Genomic DNA, 22,556 nt, shown 5'->3' with positions numbered 1-22,556 from the left:
GTGGTGAGGCACTGGAACAGGTCACCTAATGAAGTCATTAACGCCCCATCCCTGGAAGTGTTCAAGGCCAGGATGGAAAGGGCCTTGAGTGACCTGGTCTAGTGGAAGGTGTCCCTGACCATGGCAGGGGGGTGAAAACTGGATGATCTTTAAGGTCTCTTCCAACCCAAACCATCCTATGACTATAATTATTACAGAGTACATGCATTTCAGCTCAAATCCCAGTGCATTCGTATAAAGAGCCATTAAAGATTACAGAGGTGCTTGATCAATACAAGTTTCCATTAGGATCCTTGCAAATATCCTTTTCTTCTTTCACACCAGCAGCCTGTGCAGCAGACCTGTGCCTGGTTCACACAAGCTGTTCATGGCCAGCTTGTCCCAGAGAGTCCCAGGCATGGTGAGGGGCCACCCTGCCAGCCACAGCCAAAATCCAACACAAAACTGAAATGAAGCTCAAATAAGCTCAGCCAGACGGGAGCACAAGTCACCCCTTGGCATCACTCATGAAGCACCTTTCCAAGATGCCAGCTTGGTAAAGCGATGAGCTTGCCTGGGTGCGGGCAGCGATGATTTAAGGTTAAGGTGCAATCCATGTCTGGTGTTGAACACTTCTGAGCAGTGTTTACTGTCTCCTGGCGATGATTTACAGGGTTTGATTACCCATTTTTCATTACAACCAAAAGTGAGATTAAAATGTTTCGGAGGCAACCGTTCATATTCATCTCTGCAGCAGAGGCTGGGACGGGGGCTGTCACTCAGAAAAGGGATGGCATAACAGCTGCCAGCAGCGCTACAAGGCAAGAATCATTAAAAGCAAATACCTTCTCATAAGATAGACTGGAGACGAAGAGAACTGCAGCCAGCCAAAGAGGGTTTCTGAACGGTAGCCAACACACACAGAAACTCAGCCAAAATTCACTGACCATCCTCTGCTGATTTCATCTCGGAAGACATAAAAAGAGGCACTAAAACAATACCAACGCTTTGTGTAAGAACAGCACATGCATTTTAAATAGCTGTATTTAAATCACCTGCCCTTTTGTGCCTAATAAGGAGTAAAAATTAAAGTGCAGGTGGATTAATAGGCTGGGTTGGAGGGAGATACTTTGGTGAGGCACCAAGCAAATTCAGCTCCAAATAAGGAGCACTGAGATGTGAAGAAGCAGCAAGGGTGAGCAGTGGGCAACTGCCCCGCTCCCTCCCAACTCAATCTGTCTTTGGCAGGGAGAATTTATCTTATCTTTCCAGTGTGAAGAGGCAGGAGAAAAGAAAGAGAACATCAAAGTGACTGCTTACTAGACTTCAAGCTGCACATAATATCCTCTCCACGTGGGAGAAAGCATTAAAAAAGCTCCAACAAATCCACCAACCCACAAGTAATTCTGTTATTTCCAAGGGATTTTGCAAATACCTGAACAATCACAGTTGTTACCAGGAGCTGCATTTTAGTGCCTGATCCGCACAGTAAGAAATGCGGCTCAGAGGAGAGTTCCGTGTGCCGCACATCGAAACTAAATAAATCATAATTATAGACTGCTCTATTTCGTCGCAAGGGGAGACAAACATTGCTTTCCCTGTCTGCCTGCCCACCCCCTGCCCGACACCACCTTTTTTGTTCATTCCCCAAAATAAAAACATAAAAACAAAAGCGTTTACTGTAATAATTTACTGCTGAGGTCAAGAACGTGCTCCGGGGGTGGTAGTGGCAAAGAGGAACTACAGTGGGAATACAAACAGATACTATCCCCCGAAGCTGCTTTGATGTGCCATTTCTAGAAAGACTGGCTTTCTTCCCTTTATAGCTTTGGGCCTGTGAAGACTTTACACTTTTTTTCCTCCTTCTTTCCTTGCTTTTTTTCCTCCTCTCAGATATCCTTAACGCAGGGCCCTTTCCCGACCTCACAGTAATAACAAACAGGAGATGAAAAATCAATGTGCTGCCTTATCAAAGCCATCTGCAGATTTAAGCTTTCATTTACACAATCAAAATTAAGCTGCTGGCCTCTAACGTTTGTAGAGATAACCTTCTCTATGTGATCTGACCCACAGCCGTCCTCTGTTTCTACTCTCCTTTGTCAAGTTGTCTTGAGGTCCACAACTGCTTCCAAGAGTCAAACTAACTATTTGGGGAAAAGTGTTTACAGATAGTGTTCGTTTGTCTTTCCCAAGTGAAATAGCACTGGTTTCTCACTGCTGATGCATAAAGCTGATAAGCAGAAACAAAGCAAGGCTTCTGCTGGAATCTCCACAGATTCACAGGGCCAAAACATGGGCATCTTTAACACTTATGTACTCAACACCCATGATTCTCCCAGGTCTGCATGCACAGGCTTGCACTTCTAGGTGACTCTTCAGACACGTTTCAGCCATTGACCTTAAGGTGAACTGATCTCAAGATGTCTGAAGCTGAAAGCAAGAAGTGGCCTTGGTGCTCACAGCTCCTACTAGAGACATGGCAGTAAATGAGTAGGGAAGAGATGGCAAAAATGACAGCCCTGGATGACGAATGAGCCCTGCTGCAGGGATGAATTTTTTCCAAATTCTCTGTTGATCACGCCATGGAAAAATCTCTGCTCCCCTTCAAACAGCTATTGCTGTGATCTTGACCACAGAATTGAGCCTCCCTGGCCAAACTGACAGGACCAAGCATTCATTCAGTCTCTTACCTCCAAACAAGGACCCTCCCTCCACAGGGAAGAATAAAGAAGAAAAATCTCAGCCAAGAGAAAAAAACAGACAAAGAGACCCAGCACATCCCACAGTAATCATGTGTTGGGAAAGAAAGTAGCGATTCATCCATTCTGACCCTGGTAGAAAACAAGTTTGAGAAAAGAAACACAGAACTGATTATATTTATCAGCAACACAGAGAGCCTCAAGTATTAAAAACCTCCTGAAGGCTACACAGGTAATCTTCACTCTCCTCAAGGGATATTAAGGGCCAGGATGAGCAGGTGGATATATCACTTCTAGATTTCAAGGTCAAGAGCACAAAGCACAAATAACCAGTAATATATAAATGCTTTTCTTTTTCAGAAATAACTAATCCTTTTCAAAGCCTATGAGCAATCACCTTCCTCTGCAACCAATCTGATATTTAGTGGCTTTCATTAGTAAGTAGCAGTCCAGAGAAAAGATTTCTCACATCAACTTTCAGTCATTGGATCTTGTCATGTTTCCACCAAGAGAACCACCAAGATTCCAGTCTCACTAACTCTTCCACATATATCCACATGGAGGGATGAAGACACCAAGCAACCTTCTCTTTGACAAAAGCAAATACATTGAGTCCTTGCTTTTGTGTCTTTTTGCAGTGACTGAAGTCTCCTCTGGTCTCTGCTCAGCACCATATTGCCAGCACCAGAATGTTGCCCTGGCCAGTTCAGAGATAGAACCTCCTCTCACCTTCTTTTACACATTAGAGGACTGAATCAGCTCTTTTTGCCCACACTGACAAATGATCTCCTCATTTTTAGCACCCTCACCTATCTTTATGTCATCTGCAATGATTTCATACCATATTAAAAATACTGAAATATTGAGCAGCATCAGCACAAGAACTGTTCCCAGAAGTATCTAGTGAGAAACAACTTCCTCACTGATATCCCACAGTTTTAAATCCATTGTATGCTATTATGTCTACACCAGTTGGCACCAAGTCCAAAGCCTTATAAAATGTAAGTACACTGTAACAGCAGACTTCATGTTATCAAATATGTCTCTCAATCCTGGATTGGCACAAACCACCTTTATAGATGATGTAGTTTTACAATGGAGCAATGCCTTTGGCTTTACCTAAAAAACAGGTGAAGTATGGAAGAAGATGCAGACAAGGGATAAAAAAACCCATCCAAACAGGGCCAAAAAAGCAGTTGTCAACAACTGTGTGAATAAAAAAAGAAAATGCCAACAAATTCAGAATAGAATTGAACCCTTTATTCACAGTGAGAGTAGAAAGAAATCCATCATATTAATCTGTAAATTGATCCATTGTTTCCTAGGCCAAAATTGTCTAAGCTGTGTGTGCTATCATGAAGCTGAAAGAATCACTGAGTAATATATTGGTTCCATTATTCAGAAAGATGAATAATGGTCCTTTCAGGTCTTAAATTCCAAGACTTTATCAGATAGAATAAAACTATGCATAGCCTTAAGATGCAATTGCAGTGGATCTGTACAGCAAAGTAATGGGTTCTGAGAAGCCCAATGTGTTCTAAAGGGCTGTGCTCCAGCCTGGTCCCATGGCTGCATACCCACGCTGCTGGAGTGCACCACGTGCATATGAACATGAACCTAGCTCAGTTTTCTGAAAACAAATCAGATTTGGGCCCTCTGAGACCATTCCCAACCTGAACCAAAGCCCACAAAGTGAGCACAACCTGATTTGCTTCCAAAAATCCCTCTTGATCCAAATATATCCATGCCCAAAGTTGGAGGAGAGCAAACACTACATGCAAAAGGTGAGTAGAGATCATAAAAATTATCAGAATCTTTTAAAAGTTGGGAAAAAACACTTATTTCCTAGGGTGACATTTGGGGGCTGAGTCCATACTGACACATCAGTATTAAGCTTTTCAGTAACACAACTGACACTGGGTCCCACCACATCAGCCACTGCAGGGACACTGCCCCAAGGGGACTGAGCAGCTGGGTGATCTAATCCCAGTGTATTGAAATGCAGGTACCTCTGCCTGAATCTGTGAGAAATTACAGCTATTTTTGTGTCATGCACATCCCCCAGGACATGCATCCATTTGCACAGCTCACCACCCTCCTGTCACCACCGTGTAGCAGAGGCAGGCAGTCACACCACAAAGCCCTCAGTGTAGATCAGAACAAAGCATAAGGCACTTTCTTGGATTAAAACTCCCACTAAATACCACAGTATTTCCAGACACTATTTTTTCCCAGCTTTAAGCCAATTTTTTCTCTTTTTTTTTTTTGGTACTCTTTGTCTGAAATTGTTGGAGTTTTGGACAATATATTAGATGGTTTCTATATTTATCACAAACAAAAAAGGCACGATCCATGGACTTAGGCACACCCCCTCTTTTTTTTTCCTCCTTTTTTTTGGCTTTCAAAGTATTTTCTCCATTACATCACATTTGTTTGCTTTAGACTTCAGAAATAATTGCAGATGACATTATGCTGCAGTTACTGTACGTGTTTGCTTTATCCATTTTTGTGTTTATTGCAATGAAAATTTCCATGGGTATTTCCCAAAATACTAATACCCCTCCCTATTTATTATACACCCTGGAAACTATGTGCCCCTTGTTTCTGGATGTAACTCCACTTCATTCCCAAACACAGTGGTCAGCTGTAGATACAGCCCTTACACTACTTAGGGGTTTATCCTTAGTTTAGCTCATTTTATTCAAGATTTTTGTGAATCTGACAGTGTTTCTTTCGTCCAGTCTTCTTTATGGGATGGGAAAGAAACAGGACTAAGATAGTGTAAGCTGAAATGTTGTATTTAAACAATTCCCAAAGGATTGCCCTGGAAAACAAAGGAAAACAGTAAAATCCACAAACAAAGCTCTGCTACTAGTGCTCCTCACTGTTCTGAGACACAGCACACTATGGAAACCATCCCTGAAGAAATGGGAAAATAAAATGAATTAAAATTAAAAAAACACCAAATAAACAGGAAAATCCCAGCACAGAACAACAGCCTTGAGGAGCCTCCCACTGGAAGTCACCGATGGTGGCTCTGGCCATCCTCCAGACATGGCTTTCTGCCATGCCAGATCTGAAGGCTTTGACTCAAAGCAGTCAGATGCATGGGAAGAACTGAGGTTCAACTGATGGAAGAGGCTTTGGGCAATTCCACGGCCGCCAAGCACCTATCTACTTCAGGCCAGATACTACTGTGTGTGACGGTGGCAGCACTTTCTTCACCCTCCAGAATCCTACTCCCCATAGCATCCTGCAGGTTCCAGGCTTTTCCATAGGGGTGAGAGAAAAATGTGTCCTCTCCTTCTCTGTCTGCATAAAGCAGGACTGTAAAGGAGCCCAACACAGATACTTCTCTTCAGACCTGCTTTTGTGTCTCCAGCATAATAGAATGTCTACCATAAGGCTTAAATCACTCAGTGCACTACAGTAAGGGCATCCTTGGGGCCAAGTCCAAGACCGCAGATTTAATTCCTCCAGGAATACAGGCATGGAGTAGGCATGCATACTTAAAAACAAAAAGCAAAAATGCTACCAAGCAAAACATTTTCCCTGCACGCACACATTGCTCCATGCAGGCAGGAATGAACCACACAACACAAATTCTGGCCATCTCACTTAATGCCCAAGATTATAGCTGTGAAAGCAGGGAGGCAGTCGAGCCAGACTATCTAACAATACATTAGGGCACCATTGCTAAGGTTTAATGTAAACACAAGAGGACTGCATCTCAGATTGGAGGGAAAATAGTCTCACTACAGAAAACATAATGCCATAAAATGGGTAATGTGCGATGGAGTTGAAACTTGGTGCAGTATGAGTTTGCATGCTATATGATCAGACTAATATCATCTTATAGCCAATATACAGATCGAGGGCTTTGCAGTGGAGGGAGAAGGGGGAAGGGCTAGAAGAGTTCCACTCATTTTTGTTAGGATGCCTAATGGTGTTAGAGAAATATAAACATCAATATCATCACGAGGCAGAGATTAGATCTACATTCTTTGGAATGTGAAAAACAGATTCTTAGAAAGCTCTGTTTTGCAGCATGTGGAATAAGGTCATTATTTGACACACTGCCCATAGAAGTGGCAGTTTGTGGAGGAAAGGTTCATGTGAGCATTCCTCTCAGAGACAGCAAAGAACACTTTGAAGTGTTGTCAAGAAAAGAAACATATTACTATCTCACCTGAAGCAAGAGTGATTTCACTCTAATATGCATGTGAGAAGACACATAATGCATCCCTAAAAGTCTGCTTGTTTCCCCATTTAACAAATGCCAAACTTCACAGAAACACAAATTTGTTGTTGATGCAGTCTGTGTGTGTACCAGTATTTGTTCTCCTTTTTTTAACAGAACCCCTATAATTATCAATATTAATTTTCTGCTAAATAATCACAGATCCATTTAATATCAAATGCTACAGGGCAAAGCAGCCTTAGGATGGGCTTATTGAACTTTAGCACATCTTTATGGTTCCTTTCTTACTTCCCCCAGTGCACTGTACAGCAGTGTAACTGGCAAGTTGTTAAACTGTTTACCCAGGATGATGAGTCCTAGTAAATAATCATACTGAAAGCCCTGATTAACATTTACTTCAGAAATCTTGACAATGGCATTAATGTCTTTTAAAACCTTGAGAACTGTGTATCCCCTCTCCCACCTCACTGGCAATATAATGCCTTTCTACAGTAGGATGATGCCCAAACCATGTTTTTAGCAGCAGAAAATGCCAGTCAAGCAGTGTAGTCAAGGCTGTCACTCACATATGGAACGAAGGAGGACTGAAATGCAGAGTGGAGCCTCAAGTGCTGAATACTTACAAAAAATGGCATTGACTGCACTGCTGTACCTGGGATGAGCCTCACTGTTGTTGACATTTGCTTCCCTTTCCTTTTGGCTGATGCATGCAATGAAAAGAGGGTCAATTCTGAAAGCCCATCAGCCCCTACCATCATGACAAAGTATATCCACTGCCTCCAGAAGAAAGGTTGATTTTGCAAGAGTATTCCCCTGGGGAGCTGATGTTTCATTGTCCCAACCAATTGCCTCCAATAAAAACACCATCGAGCCTCAAGTGTACTCTTATCCTGAGAGGGCTCTCATCTCCCTTGTACTGAAGGCCCTCATGACAGCTAACATATTCATCATCAGCATCGCTTCAGTAAAATACACTTTTATCCCTGCTAGAAGATAGAAGCACGAGTCTTGGAAATACTCCATAGCAGACTCCGTCCAAGCTCAGGAGGAGCTGCCTATATACTTTTAAGGGAATTTGGACCTATAGATTTGCTTAAAATCTTCCAATATATCATTCGTAGGGTAAGAAATGGCACTCAAAGCCCCCACCCCCAGCAGTTCATACTGTCCAGGGGACCCACCAAATCTCTATCTGGCATGGGTGGTTTATTCCTACATTATCTATTTACTCATCATACTGCAGCAACAGAACAAGGATCAATGGGTTCAAACTTAAACAAGGGAAATTCAGGTTAGATATAAGGAAGAAGTTCTCCACTGTGAGGGTGATAAGGCACTGGAACGGGTTGTCCAAGCAAGTGGTGAATGCACCATCCCTGGCAGTGTTCAAGGAAAGGTTGGATGGGGCTTGGAGCAACCTGGTCCAGTGGAAGGTGCCCCTGTCCATGGCAGGAGGGCTGGAACTACATGATCTGAAGGTCCTTTCCAACCCAAACCATTTTGTGATTCTACAGCCAAGAAAAGATGAAAATAATCAAATAAAGACCATGAATAAATAGTGCATATGGGTACCAAGACAGAATGCCATTAACTTCAGATCATGCTCAAGCTTGCTTTATTTGTAGAAGTACCTGGCAGGTTATCAGCTCTCCATCAATAACTATATAAATACTATATCTGTATTGGACTGTCAGATCGTAGGCTTCCTCTAAACTGAAAACACCATGTATACATATATATGTGTATATATATATATATATATATATATATATACAACATGCAACCAACTTAAATATCACATATCAGCTATGTGTGATACCCAGATAAGATGCCAACACCTATCTTGCAAGCAGTTTATGGAGTCCTCAAAGAATCTGCTCCCAGTGGTGCTGGGAGATCTTTCCAAATTGAAGTATAAAGCACATTATTTTCATTGTGTTATCCAATGATATAAAGTAGCGTGATTGATGGAACCATTACAAAATCAGCTCCAGAAAAATATAGTTGATGCTCTGCAAGGGTTTTTTTCCTTCTAAGTGAGCTGCAACAGACTCTTCAGCTGGTGTCTCCCTCCCCCCTTCACTTTTCTTCTTCTTTTAGTTTTTATAAATCCCTTGGGGCAGAGCCAAGAATCTCAATGTGCCACAATAACCACGTTTACTTATTTCCAACTCCTGTCTGTAGTATCATATCATATCAGCTCAACCTGGCATCAACATGGTGCTCTTCGCCGATGAGCCCAGTAAGGAATCCAATCTGTTCCTCATTATGTGGTGCTTGGGAGATGCAGAAGGGTAAAATAGAAACAGAAAGGAGAGAAGGGGGAAGTAACCAGGGCAGCAGTGGACAGAATGAGAAATAGGAAGAAGTGAGGAATGACTGACAAAAGGGTGAAGAAGGAACGTGTTGCTGGGATGTAAAAGGAATGAGAAACAAAAAAGGTGAAGCAATGAGGGAATGGGATGGGTGGGAGGGAAGGAGAGAAACAACAAGACAAGCTTGAGCCAGAGGAAGGGCAGGTGAGAAACCCTAAACAAACCAAGCCTTCCTGGAACAGAGTCCTGTCCCTCCATAAAGCACAGGCTTTCCAAATACTTCTTCCTTGAGCTTAACTCACTGATGGAATTAAAAAACCCAACAAAAACAACTTTCAAGGCAGGTGAAAATTGCTCCCACACCAACTCACTCTCAACAAGCTGTGATTTCCTCTAATTGCAAGTGAATAATCAGGTCCCCCCCGGGCAAAATGTTAAGGAAAAAACAGAACAAAGTGAGCAACGGAACACCTTCCTAATGAGTGGATTTGCCTTTCCAGAAAGGCTGGTGTATAGGAGCATTATGCAGAGCCACAGCAGAGTTTAGGTGTGGGCATGATCTTACACAGCCAATTAATCACAATTTAATTACATTTAAATAATTAATAACAAAACATTATTTTAATTGCATGCAATTTCTTTGTTGTGCAATGCTATGCACCTTGCAAAGCCCAACTCACAAACACTCACCAATGCCAGATCTCAGCATGCCCAGGCTATCTGCAGCCTCCTGTACCCCTGCTTTTGGGCACAGGGTGCAATTAGTCCAATGCATGTTATTACTTCCTCCTCATCCCTGCTCACCAAAGGCACAGAATGGGCACACCTCCTGAAACAAAGTCACTGTTCAACACAGGTTTCAATCTGCCCTATTACATTGTGAGCCACCTCAAAGATAAAGGCAGAGGCAACAAGATCCTGACTATCTACCTAAACTGAGTTAAACTGGTGGCCAGGTAAATGCATGCATGTGATCCCAAGAGCCCAGTCCCGGGTATCACCTAAACCCAAGGGATTCTTCCTTGTTATCCCCACAAGGGTCCCTTCTCAGCTCATAGATTCAAGGATCATTTTCCTTAGGCTCAAATCTCTTTCTTTTTTTTAGGATACAATAAGGGAATCCAGATGCTTCATGTCATTTGCCTGCTGGAGCTCCATGCTTACCACCAAGGCTTTATTTAGCTGTCAGAAGTATGTAAGTATGGCTCTTGTCCCTATGCTTTAAAGTCTCCCAAAGCTTTTGAAAGCAGCTGCTGGGTTTGCCATATATGGTTTTCATGATGGTGTGATTAATATGGGTTTCCTTGGAACTAACTCAGGTTGGTTTCCACATCTCACAGCCAATTCATCAAGAAGCAGAAGAACCCTTTTCAGGCTGGAGGCTAATACATATAGGAGATCTTGAGCAGAGTGCAAGATAAGGGCACTGAGATATGCTGGAGGCATTTGTGTTATAGGGAAGTGGCTATTTCACTCCTCTCACACACCATCACACTTCTGATATCACCTGTGCCTGGACACAGTGAGGCTCCAGACGATGTTAAAACCCATCAAAACCAAAAGTATGGAGTTCTCTGCATCAATGTGCATGTACAAACAAGCTAGAAATCAAGGGAAGGAACATGGAGGATAACTTGAGAAACTTGAGAAAATGCATGGACATGCATTTGCTGTTAAATTCCCAATATTTAAGTTCAGAAAACTCCATCAACTCATGAAAATTGATCTGTATTTTACAGGTAAACATACACTACCAGCTACTCCCACACAGATTCCAATAATTTGTGTTCACTGAAGCATAGTTTTGCTGGGCTAAACCAAGAGTCATCGAGACACCCAGCCTTAACTTAAGAACAGAAAGAAAAAAACACCACTTTCAATGATAATTTATTCCAATGGATTGTAACTGTTAAAAATGTGTTTCACATCCCATGCACATTTGTCTGTCCCAGCTTTCAGACACCCCTTTTGTGCTATGCCTTCCCCCGTGAGATTGAAGAGCCCTTTAGTGCTTAATGTTTTCTCTCCTCAAAGGTCTGTAATGCTTGCAGTAAAGAACAAGCATTTCAGACAATTTTCCTTTCAAAGCCTGTTATTTCAGAGTAACCACATACCAAAGTTAAAAATCACAAGAAGTGTCTAGACTAGGTATTCCTTCTGATAATATGCTTACTAAGCAGGATTACTGGCTAAAGCTCAACTTAGCTGGTCAACTGTATAATAGTGTCTTGTTTATTTAATACTATTTCCAAAGGCTTTACAAATCGCCTGTATAAAGAAGTCTGCCCATTACTGAAGTTGTCCTCTTCTTGGTGACTGAGTGAGCCTGAGCAATGCTCCAGGGAGCACAGGCAAACAGCAGGCTGCAGCCTGTCTGAATCACAGAGTGCCTCTGCATGACACTGTGGACATCTCTATCTTGCTTTTCTAAGCTACTCCTTGAATAAATGTTAACTATCACATTTATAACAGAGGTTATTCTATTCCAGTGGAACAGCTGTCCAAAACTAAGCTGGTATTTTAACCTTAAAGCATAGCACTCCTAAGCAAGAAAAGATTTTGTTGATAGCCGACTGTACTAAATGCTATATGAAAAGTAAGTGGTTGTGCTATGCAGGTGCATGCACAAACCCACGCTTGTTAGAGCTGGGGTTGGTATCACCAGATGGTGTTTTGGTTGCCTGAAAATGCCTCACACAACACTGGTTTTGATGGCTTACTTGCTACTTGTCCAAACTGTAACCTGTAACTGGCTGAGATTTTCCACGCCAGACTTCCTGCACCATGGTGAGCACCTTTGAAATTTATTGAAGGCAGAACAACTACTTCATTATGACTGATAATAAATCAGAGCTGTCTGAAAACTTCTACTATCCATGTCTTTTGGAAGATGGACTTTTTATTGGCATGGGAGCAGCCTTTGTGTCAGATATATTTGATTTTTCCTCTTTTAAAATGCTGTCCGTTTTCTCTCCCAAATTATAAGCCTTCAAAAACTGTCACTCACAAACACTCGCTGCTCTTTTTCTAAAAGCTCAGAGCTGATCTGTGCAATATCCCTGCAAGTCAGGTGTGATCCACTCCAAATAGGGTGATACTGCTGGTTTTGGCTGTACTGGACTTTGCTACCTGTTTGTCCAGAGCTGAATGCAGGCACTTACGCACACCAGTGCTCTCAGCAGTCTCCCAAGATGGTAACAAAAGGAATGATTCAAAAACCATACACAAATTTGAGAATAATTAAACTTGCAAGTGAGGATGAGGGGGACAAAGAAGAATAGGGAGAAGAGGTTATGTCAAGGATGCTGAGGAAAAAAAAAACAGGGAATGAAAACCTGAGAAGATGGAAGAGGAGACCAGAACTTAAAGTACAGGAGGAAGCTAGGACTCCTGCAAAACTAAGAACATAGTTTTCTGGATACTGGAGAAAAAGGTCTGAGAATGCGAGCCAAGGAAGGAAAAGGAGGTAGTTATAGAGTCCAGAGGATGGGACTGGAACAAAAACCTAAATATTGCAAAGTACAGATTACTAGGCTGGACAGATGAGCCAAAACAGGGGACAAAAAGGACAAGAGGAGGAGAGGATAAGAAAAAAGTTACACCAGGGACAGGCATAAAAAGCCTGTGCCTAATGAGCTCTCATTCAAAGCCTACAGTGAGAAAATTCCTGAATCTCAGTATTTCATAGGAAAAAAATGCAAAGTCTGATGGAAGAGTGGGTTTCACACATGCCTAACTATGGCTTCTACTAGACTGTTACTAACTGTATTTGCCATTCATCATTGCCACACAAGGGTACTTCTATGTTTTCCTTTCCAAACCAAGGAAATCACATGCTGAAAACTCTGCTGAAACAACACAATCCCTACTGCAAAGTCAAGTGCTGGAAAACAGAAATTAGCTTCCAACTTGTTTTAACCCTGAGCTCTTCCCCCTATGATTGTTTTCTCCTTGCCTGTGGGCAATGAAGCTGCTCTCAGATAAGTCAGGACCACAGACCTGCAAAGGGCTTATTGTTCATGAGGATGCTCGTACCACTTGCTACACAAGCTGGAAGGCAGGCAGGGAGAAGGAAAAAGGGTTGGAAGAACAGAGTTCATTTGAAAGCTTCATGGGCAAATGCATCCCAACCCTTCTCCTGCCATAGACACTTACTTTGAATCAAGTGCTTAATGGGAAGCTTGTACCCACACTCCAGAGGGTTGAAACTACATGATCTTTAAGGTCCCTTCCAACCCAAATCATTCTATGGTTCTATATTCATCTGATCTTAAGGTCCTTTCCCACCCTAACTATTCTATGATTCTATGATCCTCTATTCAAATGCTGCTCTATACACTTCAAATTGAATATGGAAAATAAGTTGAACAGTCACTCAAAGCCCAAGCATCATTAAAGGAGAGAACTGAATAAAGTAATCAGCTCACAGCAAAAATGACTGTAAGATTCTTTAAACTCAAATCTGTGTATACAGCAGGACACAGGAGAGACAAGGCACCATGGGCAGCCTTCCCACCATCACTTAACTTCGAGCCCTTGCCTTCATCACCTTATTAATCTTTCAACATAATAGTTTTGCAAAGCATAAGCAGAGACACAGTTTGTTCTCTCAGTGACAGGCAACTTGGCTCCTCTGTGCCTGTGATAACTGTCTTTTTATTTCATTTAAACAGAATAATAAACAGCTATCACTGCTTTGAAACTTACCTGCCAAATCTACACCTGTTGTATTTGCTTTTACTGTGACACACTGTTTTCAAACAGGAAAGCAGAATTATCTGATAGGAAACAGCTAACATAGCACAAGCGACTTATTAAATAGAGTCCAACTGGGCACATGATGAGCAATCCCAAAAACACAATTCAAGGGGGTGAAACACCACCATGCAAGTGAGCATAATAACCTGCTTGCAAGGCTTAGAGGCTGTGTGGGATAGAAATAATTTTAAATCAATTGAGTTACTGTTTCTTGGCAATTTGATAGAAAGGAGAAACAGTGTAATTGGCAATCAAGTACTCCTTTGGGAGCTTCCAAACAGCCAGCTGGATTTGTAAATGCATGTTAATCTGCTGGGGCCAAATCCTGCAGGCGCTTAAAACGGTGGGTAAATTGCATGGTGGGTGTAAATTACTCTAAACAGGGATGTAAGCAGTTAAAGAGTACAACTCACATGTCAAAGGAGTGCTGCTTTTGTCCCTAAAAGTAAATACAAACCTGCTTTCACCCCCCTGCCAAAACAGAGTTCATTGAATGTAATCAAGCACAAGCCTACTCACCCTTTACTTGCTAAGCAGACACCAAATATAGCTCAGGCACAAACACGCAGTCTGCATGATTAATTAGCTGGCTTCTTTATCTAACTTTCCTTCAACCTTTATATGCTTAATAATATCTATTAAATCAACGAGCTTATGTATAAAACCAAGTCCATTAGTTTACTTGAAGTCACTATATATAGATGGATTTCACTGCAGGAGCAGTGTGAGCAAACTTTAGTAGTCATCCGGATCAAGTGCTTAGGAGTACTGAGGTGGGACAGAGATGCTAACCTCAACTCAAAATGACATCCATTCCTGTGGTCCTTTAAGGACTGTTTCAAGGTTTGCTCTGAAAACAATAACATTCCAACTGAGCCAATAGCCTGCTTATATATTCCCAGAAATAATTTCCTTCTAGTATTGATTGTCTTTACTTGAAAACCATGATATTTACCTGCCATCCCACGCTGTGAAGGCAGGTGAACTAGAACTGACCCATCTTGCTTACTGACCACACTGTTGTGAAGAACAAATTCAAAGAGAAATATTCTCTTCTAAGGGAAAGATGCTTCTTCTCCATGACTGGATCTCAAAACCATACAACAAACCATATCAGGTAACCGACTCAGGAGTGATGGCACTGCCCTGAAGACTACTTCTACTCATTAGAGCAAGAGCCCAGAAAACTACCTAAAATTATGCATTTAACTTCCAGATAGCTAAAGTCAGGTGGGGTGAATCCCACCTCATCCTCAGATGTTCCTGAAGAAAGGGCAGACCTTCAACAAGGCATCTCCAAAGAGCTTCCCTTTGGTGGATTACTGACAGAGACCCCCGATCTTACATAGAATTAGTAAGGTTTTTTGTGTCCTTTTTGAATCCATGTATCTGCTACAATTGTCCTAAAAATAAGAGACGGTGCTGAATCCTACTCCCATTGCTGTCTTGAGAGGTGTTCGAAGTTACTCTAAAGCCAGACTTTGTAACTGCAAGGACAGGCATCCTGACAATAAATACCCCAATGCTGCTCAGAAAGGCCATAGGATGCCAAGCCAAGCCAGCATCTCCGAAAGGCTCCAGGCAGTGTGGTAGCCCACTTAACCCTGCACTGAGCACAAGTGGTTTCTTGGGGGTCTGCAAGCCAATATGGGTCAAATATGAGCAGTTTAGGGAATAACAGCTACTGTGGGACTGGTACTTTACAAGCAGTACAAAATGTGGGGAAGAGTAAGCTCTTCCCAGATGAAGAATAAATATAACACATATCATGCCCCATGTATTTCTCCCCTGGTAAAGAACATGCACTCTGAGAGACCAAATTTTCTCTGACCCATTAATATGCAGCAATTTGCGTTAAACAAAGCAAACTAAGGTTCTACAACTGCAAAATAATTCTGATGAAAACAAACAAAAAAACCCATGAAACAAACCCCAAAACATCTTCCTCCAGAAGGCTTCACATCCTCTGAGGAAGCAAGAGCATGTTGCTGTGTCAGTTCCAAAGGTTCAGGGGGAAATGAGCTGACTCCAGGTGAAGCAATTCAGTAACACGGAAACTGAACACAACTTTTGTTATCCCTGAGCCATTTGAGGAATATCATTCTGCATCTGGCCATGGACTGTTATCCAAATGCCTCTCAAGCAAAGCACTGTAATGTCCACAAGAAGCAAGTGGTTTAGAACTAAAACAGACTAAACAGTAGAAAACATAACGGGAAGTAAAATACAGCACGTTTCCCCCAGAGATGGCTCTATTACAGCCTTCAGGAGTGCAAAGTACCACAGGATTACTTCCCTTCTCCTGATTATGACTAAATACTAATTTGGAAGAATGTACCACAAAAAGAAAGAAATCTTAAGAGCTGAGAAAAGACTCCAATGATCTTAAAGCCAGGCCAAATCCCATCACAATTAACACAAGCTGCTGGCTTCCTTCGTTTACACTTTCTTTTTCTTTCTTTCCTATGTTTGTACCTTCTTATATATTTCTTTGCTGGCAAGCCTCCAAATCATCCCATCTGAGCCCGAAGCTTATTGGAACACCTCCAGTCACTCTTGCTTTACATCACCTTTCCTGTAGCTAGAAGGTCAGGTAAGTAAATCTCCTTTGGTGTGCGAGGAGCATGGCTGCAAGAGTAGCACCTTGAGGCTCCGTGCTTTAGTGCTATGGGATCCAGATGTGGGTGCCCCGGAGCAGCCCAGCTGGTCCCCACTGGTGGGTGACCATTGGCACAGTTCCACCAGGCCACAGAAATGATCAGAAGGATGGAAAAGGGACACAAAAATAATCAGAGGAACAGAGCACCTCTCCTGTGAGGAAAGGCTGAGGGAGCTGGGTTTGCTCAGCCTGGAGTAGGCTACAGGGAGACCTTATTGTGGTCTTTCAGTACATAAAGGGGCCTGTAAAAAAGATGGGGAGAGACTTTGTAGCTTGTTGTGATAGGAGGAGGGGTGATGATTTTAAACTAAAAGAAGGGAGATCCAGATTGGATGGGAGGAAAAAATCTTTACAATTAGAGTAGTAAAACACTGGCAGAGGTTACCCAGAGAGGTGGTAGATGTGCCATCTCTGGAGACATTAAAGGTCAGGCTGGATGTAGTTCTTGGCAACCTGATCTAGTTGAGGATGTTCCTGCTCACTGCAGGTGGGTTGGACTAAATGAACTTTGAAGGTCCCTGCCAACCTAAACTGTTCTGTGATTCTGTGATTCATAGGGATGCAACCAACAAGCAGATGTTGAGATGTGCCCTCTAGCCTCTGTTGAGCAGGGTGTAAACCAGCAGGCATTGAAGGTTTGGGATGAAAGTAGGGAAAATCACTTTTTTGCTCCTATGAAGGACAGATGTTAAAGACTGAACCACAGTACACGATCAGGAAGCAAAGCCTCTAGCACGAGTCTATTACACAGAAACATGAAACCCAGGGGTCTCCTGAGATAAGGAGCAAGAGAAGAGCTCCCTAAAAGACATGGGAAAAAAAAAGGAGCAGGATAAGACAGCTTATTTTTGGCTACAACTAATAGAGCATTTCAAATAAATGCTTCAGACCCAACCTGAATGAGGAAGAAAAAGAAAGAAATTTGTTTGTCTCTATTAACAACCATAAATACATCACTTCAGCCGTCTCTTTGAGTAATGTTGTGATTAAAAGGTATATAAAAAGAGCAGGGATTTTATATTTGAACCTGAACAGCAGGGATGGAAATCATCTTATTTTAGCTCTATAAAGATTAGGAAGTCTATTGTAAGGTAATCCTTTCAGTTCCCATTATAATTCCTGAAGAAAGAGGCCCCCTATGTGTGCCTCCAAACTGCAACTTTTTGACTTACATATTAAAATGCTGTGGATACTGTTGCTGCGTACATAAGAGATAATAGTGTGAAACAGTTGAAGATTCTCCTCTCACTACAGCAGCTATTTGCTCTCCAGAGAAGAGATGACATTTACTCATAGGAAGCTGTACACAGCAGAGAAACTGGAAACAGCCTGGGATTTTACTCCAAAAATGTTTAGCGGTTGGACACACATCTTTTTGTCTCTTTTCTCCTTTCATTTGCCCTTTCTTTCTTCTTTTTCTTCTTTTTTTTTCTTAGTTTTTGCTAAACCTGCAACTAATTCAATAAATTCACAAGTCAGAAGTTTAAACAAAATTTATAAGAATTTTCTACTTTGAGAGCTTCAGAATGAAAAATTGTGTTTCTCAGTTCACTGAAAAAGTTCAGCTTAAAAGTAACAAAAACTACAACACAAAAATTAAAACCCTGAACTGAAACAGTTGACTTCATCTTGTCCCAAATTTGCTGGGTTCTTAGTCTCGGTTTGGGCTTTTTGGATCTATTCCAGAAAGAAGAGCCTTCAAAATATCAAAGATACTCCCAGATGAAACTAATTCCTACCAAGGATGAAGCCATTTTTGTGGCTCCTTGCCACTACATATTTGGGATTAAATTAAATGTAGACAAACAATATTCTTGCTCATTGCTTGACTTTCCACTTCCAGAAACTTTAGCAGAGGGATAAAATACTAACACTAACAGAGCTCCTTCCCTTGCCTAATAGGATGTACCTGAGCAATCTCTGAACTCAGTCTTTCATTGTGTGATGCCAAATGGACTGTGAAATTGTTTACCTTAATGGACAGTTCTAGTTACTCTTAGAAACAGAATGAAATTTATTGGGTAATCTAAACCAAAACCCCAAGGATTTTATTCATTTTTAGTGGAATTGCTTCTGTCATTTCCCTGTTCACATGGTCAGTAATTCACTAGGGAAGGTGAAACTTCAGCAGTCACATCTGCATCTCAGTCACACACAGGCAGCACCAGTGGAAACCAGTGTGCTTGGAGAAAGAGGAGCTCTCCAAACCTTTGGCACTGACACCTGCCAAAAAGGCGACACATTCAAATGAAATACATGGCATAGCCTCTGGATTTTCATTTCTGAAGCAAGAATTGTCTTTTTCAGAGGCTACACTATTTTACATATTTAAATCTTAAGCCACAAAAATAAAACCTGAAAGCAAACATAAAATACAAACTAAAGCCTGAAAACTCACCATATTTTCATCTAAAAAAGATTAGACCAAAAATACCACCAGTTTACTGACCTTCTTCAAGGATTGCATCAGCAGGTGCCTATAAAAATACATGGAATAATCACTTTTGAAAGACTGTACATGAGGAGCAGAAGTCACAAAAATGGTCTAACCCAGAGCCACAAGCAGGGTTATGGCAGTGACAAGTGGGGTTACAAACCACCCAGAATTCAATCTCATTTGATGTTTAGGTTATTATTAAAGTAACATAAGGCCACAACAGAAGGTAATTCAGAACTCATTGGACGAAACTTTGAAGCACAAGACCCAATATCCCTTCCAAAATGGTTAACATCAATAATGATAAATATTCCCAGCCTTAAAAAGAGATGAAAAAAGCCCTTATAAAATACAGGATACCTTCAAATCACTTCCTGCAAGTTACCAAGCTGATATCAGATGGCAACATTCTCCGCCCAGGGCTATAAACGAAAAAGTCTGTTACAGCAAACAACGCCATAAGCCCTTACACATTTCTCCAAATTTCTCTTTGGAAAATGCTGCCAGAAGCAATCCTGTAACATAAGAGCAGTAAGGAGGCATGGGAGGAAGAAACCTCCTCCATAAATCTAGGCACTTCCCTCAAACTTCTCAAGCAGAAAGAGGCAGCATTTGGGGTCTTCTTTATTTCATTTTACTTTTTGAGGAAACATAAGAGGAAAAAGAAATTTGAATTGCTACAATTGCTATAAATACCAGATGGAGAAAATAAGGCAAGCTGTAAGAGATGGAGGATAGAGACAGAAAACAGGGAAAACTCCAGGATAACCGCTTCTCTGATTCTCCATCCACCCTGACTGTCGGACATCTCACAGCATGAAAAACAATGAACATGGAGAGCAGCTGATTTTCTGTACAGTGTAAATACCACAACTGATACTCTAACTTCTGAATAAACAAGTTAAAACCCAAGGAAAATTAGAAAGGAAGAGTTAAAAGCTCCTTGCTATTTATTCTCATATAGTTCATACAAACAATTTACAGAACATATCCGAACTGTTCTACAAGCTTTGATTTAAATCCATCTTGCTTTCAAAGTAAAAAGAAACAAACATTCTTTGACTTCAAATGCATTTAAATTAGGGTCTTAACCTGAAATCAGCTATGTAAAAAAATGCAAGACCTTATCTTGAAATCTACTGGAATAAAAGCTCCTCTTTACAGCTCACAAAATTCTGACATAATTTTGGGTTAAAGTGAAGGAGAGAAAAAGATTCCTCTTCTCCAAGGACACAAAACCATAAAATAAATCTTTTTTTGGCAGATACTGAAGTTCCTACAAAAAACAAACAAACAAAAAAGACTAAAATTACCTGTACATCAAGCTCTTCTGTTCTGAAATAACATCTTTTTTTCCCTTAAATCTCAGAAAAGTAAAACTGTTGCCATGCTTTTCTAAGACTAACAATGAAACAAAGAGTCCTTAATGCACCTAAAATCATGGCAAAAAGAAAATACAGCGCAGATGAAGAGATTAAGTCCATTCAAATGAGATGGGAGCAGAACCAGAAGCAGAACAGGAAAGTCCAGAAGACCTAAACATGATGGGAGAAACAGTTGACACTTGATTTGATAACTCAAGGACTGACTAACAGATGTGCATCATCCCTAAATCTCACTCTGTGTTCAGAAGGTTGAGAAATTTCTGGATGGTATTCCTGTTACTCCCATGATTTTGCCCTACATGAGCTCCATAGGACACTGATCTGTTTCCTCCCCAGGGCACAGCTGGACTCTCCTCCATGGACATACTGGTCGATGTGACCTGGCCACAGCAAAATAAACAAAGATTAACTAAGACAGCAGACCAGAAAGCCCAAAGCTTCCTGGGACTGGTTTCCTAACGAAAGAGGCTAATGTTAAGCAAGAAGATTGGTGTCCTTTTCTGTAGTCCTGGAAGTCGGTTTGTATTTGATTTAAGGGTACAATTTCTCTCCAACTATCCTTATGTGTCTAAAAATTCAATGTCTAGTCCAATCTGGTCTGATCAACTGTGCAGCCAGTGGAGAAAGACATTTCCAGAGGACAAACCAACCGCAGCATCTCAGAAGGGCCTGTTACAGAGGAAGCGTATCAAATATATAATCCAGAGTCGGCTGCAGATAAACCTCTTCTTGATTTATTCTTGCTCCTACAGCTAAGAAAGGTTTCAGCCTGCCCACCCCATGGGGCTTAGACCAAGCTTGTACTTATTAAAAGATGTTAATATCAGGCATCAGAATCTCAAGAGTGGTAAAACCAAAGTGTGCTGACAATACCACTGTGAAGATTACTAGTAAATATGACAACTATTTCAAGCAGCTTTTAATAAAAAAAAAACCCCTCTGTGATTAACATATGCTGATTAACAACAACAAATCTCATTACAGGCATCACTAGTCACCTTTTCAGTTTAGCGTTATCTTTACAACCATGTCTGCTTTCCCTGTGCAATCACTGCATTTCACAGCAATCATTAAATGTAGTTTATTTCTATACATAACTTAGGGAAACAGCCAATTTGCAAAACTGGAGCCCTCACGCTCGGTGTTCCTCTCATATCATAAAATAAGTGTACACATGCAATTTTATAAACACATTTTATTAGCTTGGCTAAAACAGTTGGGCTGTTCTACTGGCAATAAAATTGCTAGAAACTAATTTCAGAAGTACGTCTCTTCATTTGTTTGAAAGTTTGCCCCATTACTAAACATTTTTTTCACTAAACCATCTCTACCACATACCTGCCTTCAACTCAACCTTTTCCTATAGTTCAGTTTAAATTAATAACAGAAATTGTATTACTGAAAAATATTTTTAAGTGTTAAAAACCAGTAATATTTTCTATGAGACCATGGCATTTCCATGATTCATATCAAAGAAAGGTTCAGAAGTGGTAGTCAGGTACAGAGGTAACTGAAGTTATTGGAGAGCTTGGTCCAGGCTGCTGCTGACCACTGGATCCCGCTGCAGAAGGCAGCATCTGGAAGGGCATCCCATGCTCACAGTGAGCAAAATGTGCTCAGGAAGCAAAAGGCAATGTGAGGAGTTGACAGCCAAGAAGAAAAAGTCTGCATATTTTCTGTCTTCATTTCTTTGGGCCTCTCCCTCCCATGTTCAATGTGTTAATAACATTAACATCAAGGCTGGAGTCCAAGTCCAGATTCAGATTCCTAAATGAGGTGGCTCCATGTGAGCCAAACACCTACACTCGCCTCACGCTCAAAGAACATCCAAAAATCCAGTTCCCTCTTCACTGGCATCCAGTGATATTGAAAGTTCCCCAGATGTTATCTGAGATATCCTCAAGGGACAGGAAGATGTGCCAGAAATCATGCATGTACTGATACTCCTCTGCAGTTCTGGCAGGAGACTGGGCAGGCAATGCTGTGTTGTATGGAATAACTCTGCTAGCCCTTCATCAGGCTCATACTCAGAAAGCCCTGACATCAAGCCCATATATTTACACTTGCCAATCTCCACCTGGGGCTGAATCCTAACCCTAACTTCCACAGCTAATTAGGGTCCC

General features: G+C 41.4%; 1 protein-coding gene across 1 annotated transcript in view; it reads right to left on the bottom strand.

Moving 5' to 3' along the window:
- The window catches only part of FAT3 (FAT atypical cadherin 3), a 342,653-nt gene that overhangs the window by 271,519 nt on the left and 48,578 nt on the right, over positions 1-22,556 (bottom strand).

Source organism: Melopsittacus undulatus, chromosome 2 (genome assembly GCF_012275295.1).
Source record: "Melopsittacus undulatus isolate bMelUnd1 chromosome 2, bMelUnd1.mat.Z, whole genome shotgun sequence".
Classification (NCBI taxonomy): domain Eukaryota; kingdom Metazoa; phylum Chordata; class Aves; order Psittaciformes; family Psittaculidae; genus Melopsittacus; species Melopsittacus undulatus.
The sequence above is the reverse complement of the archived record's forward strand: the minus strand, read 5'-3'. Positions and strand labels throughout refer to the sequence as shown.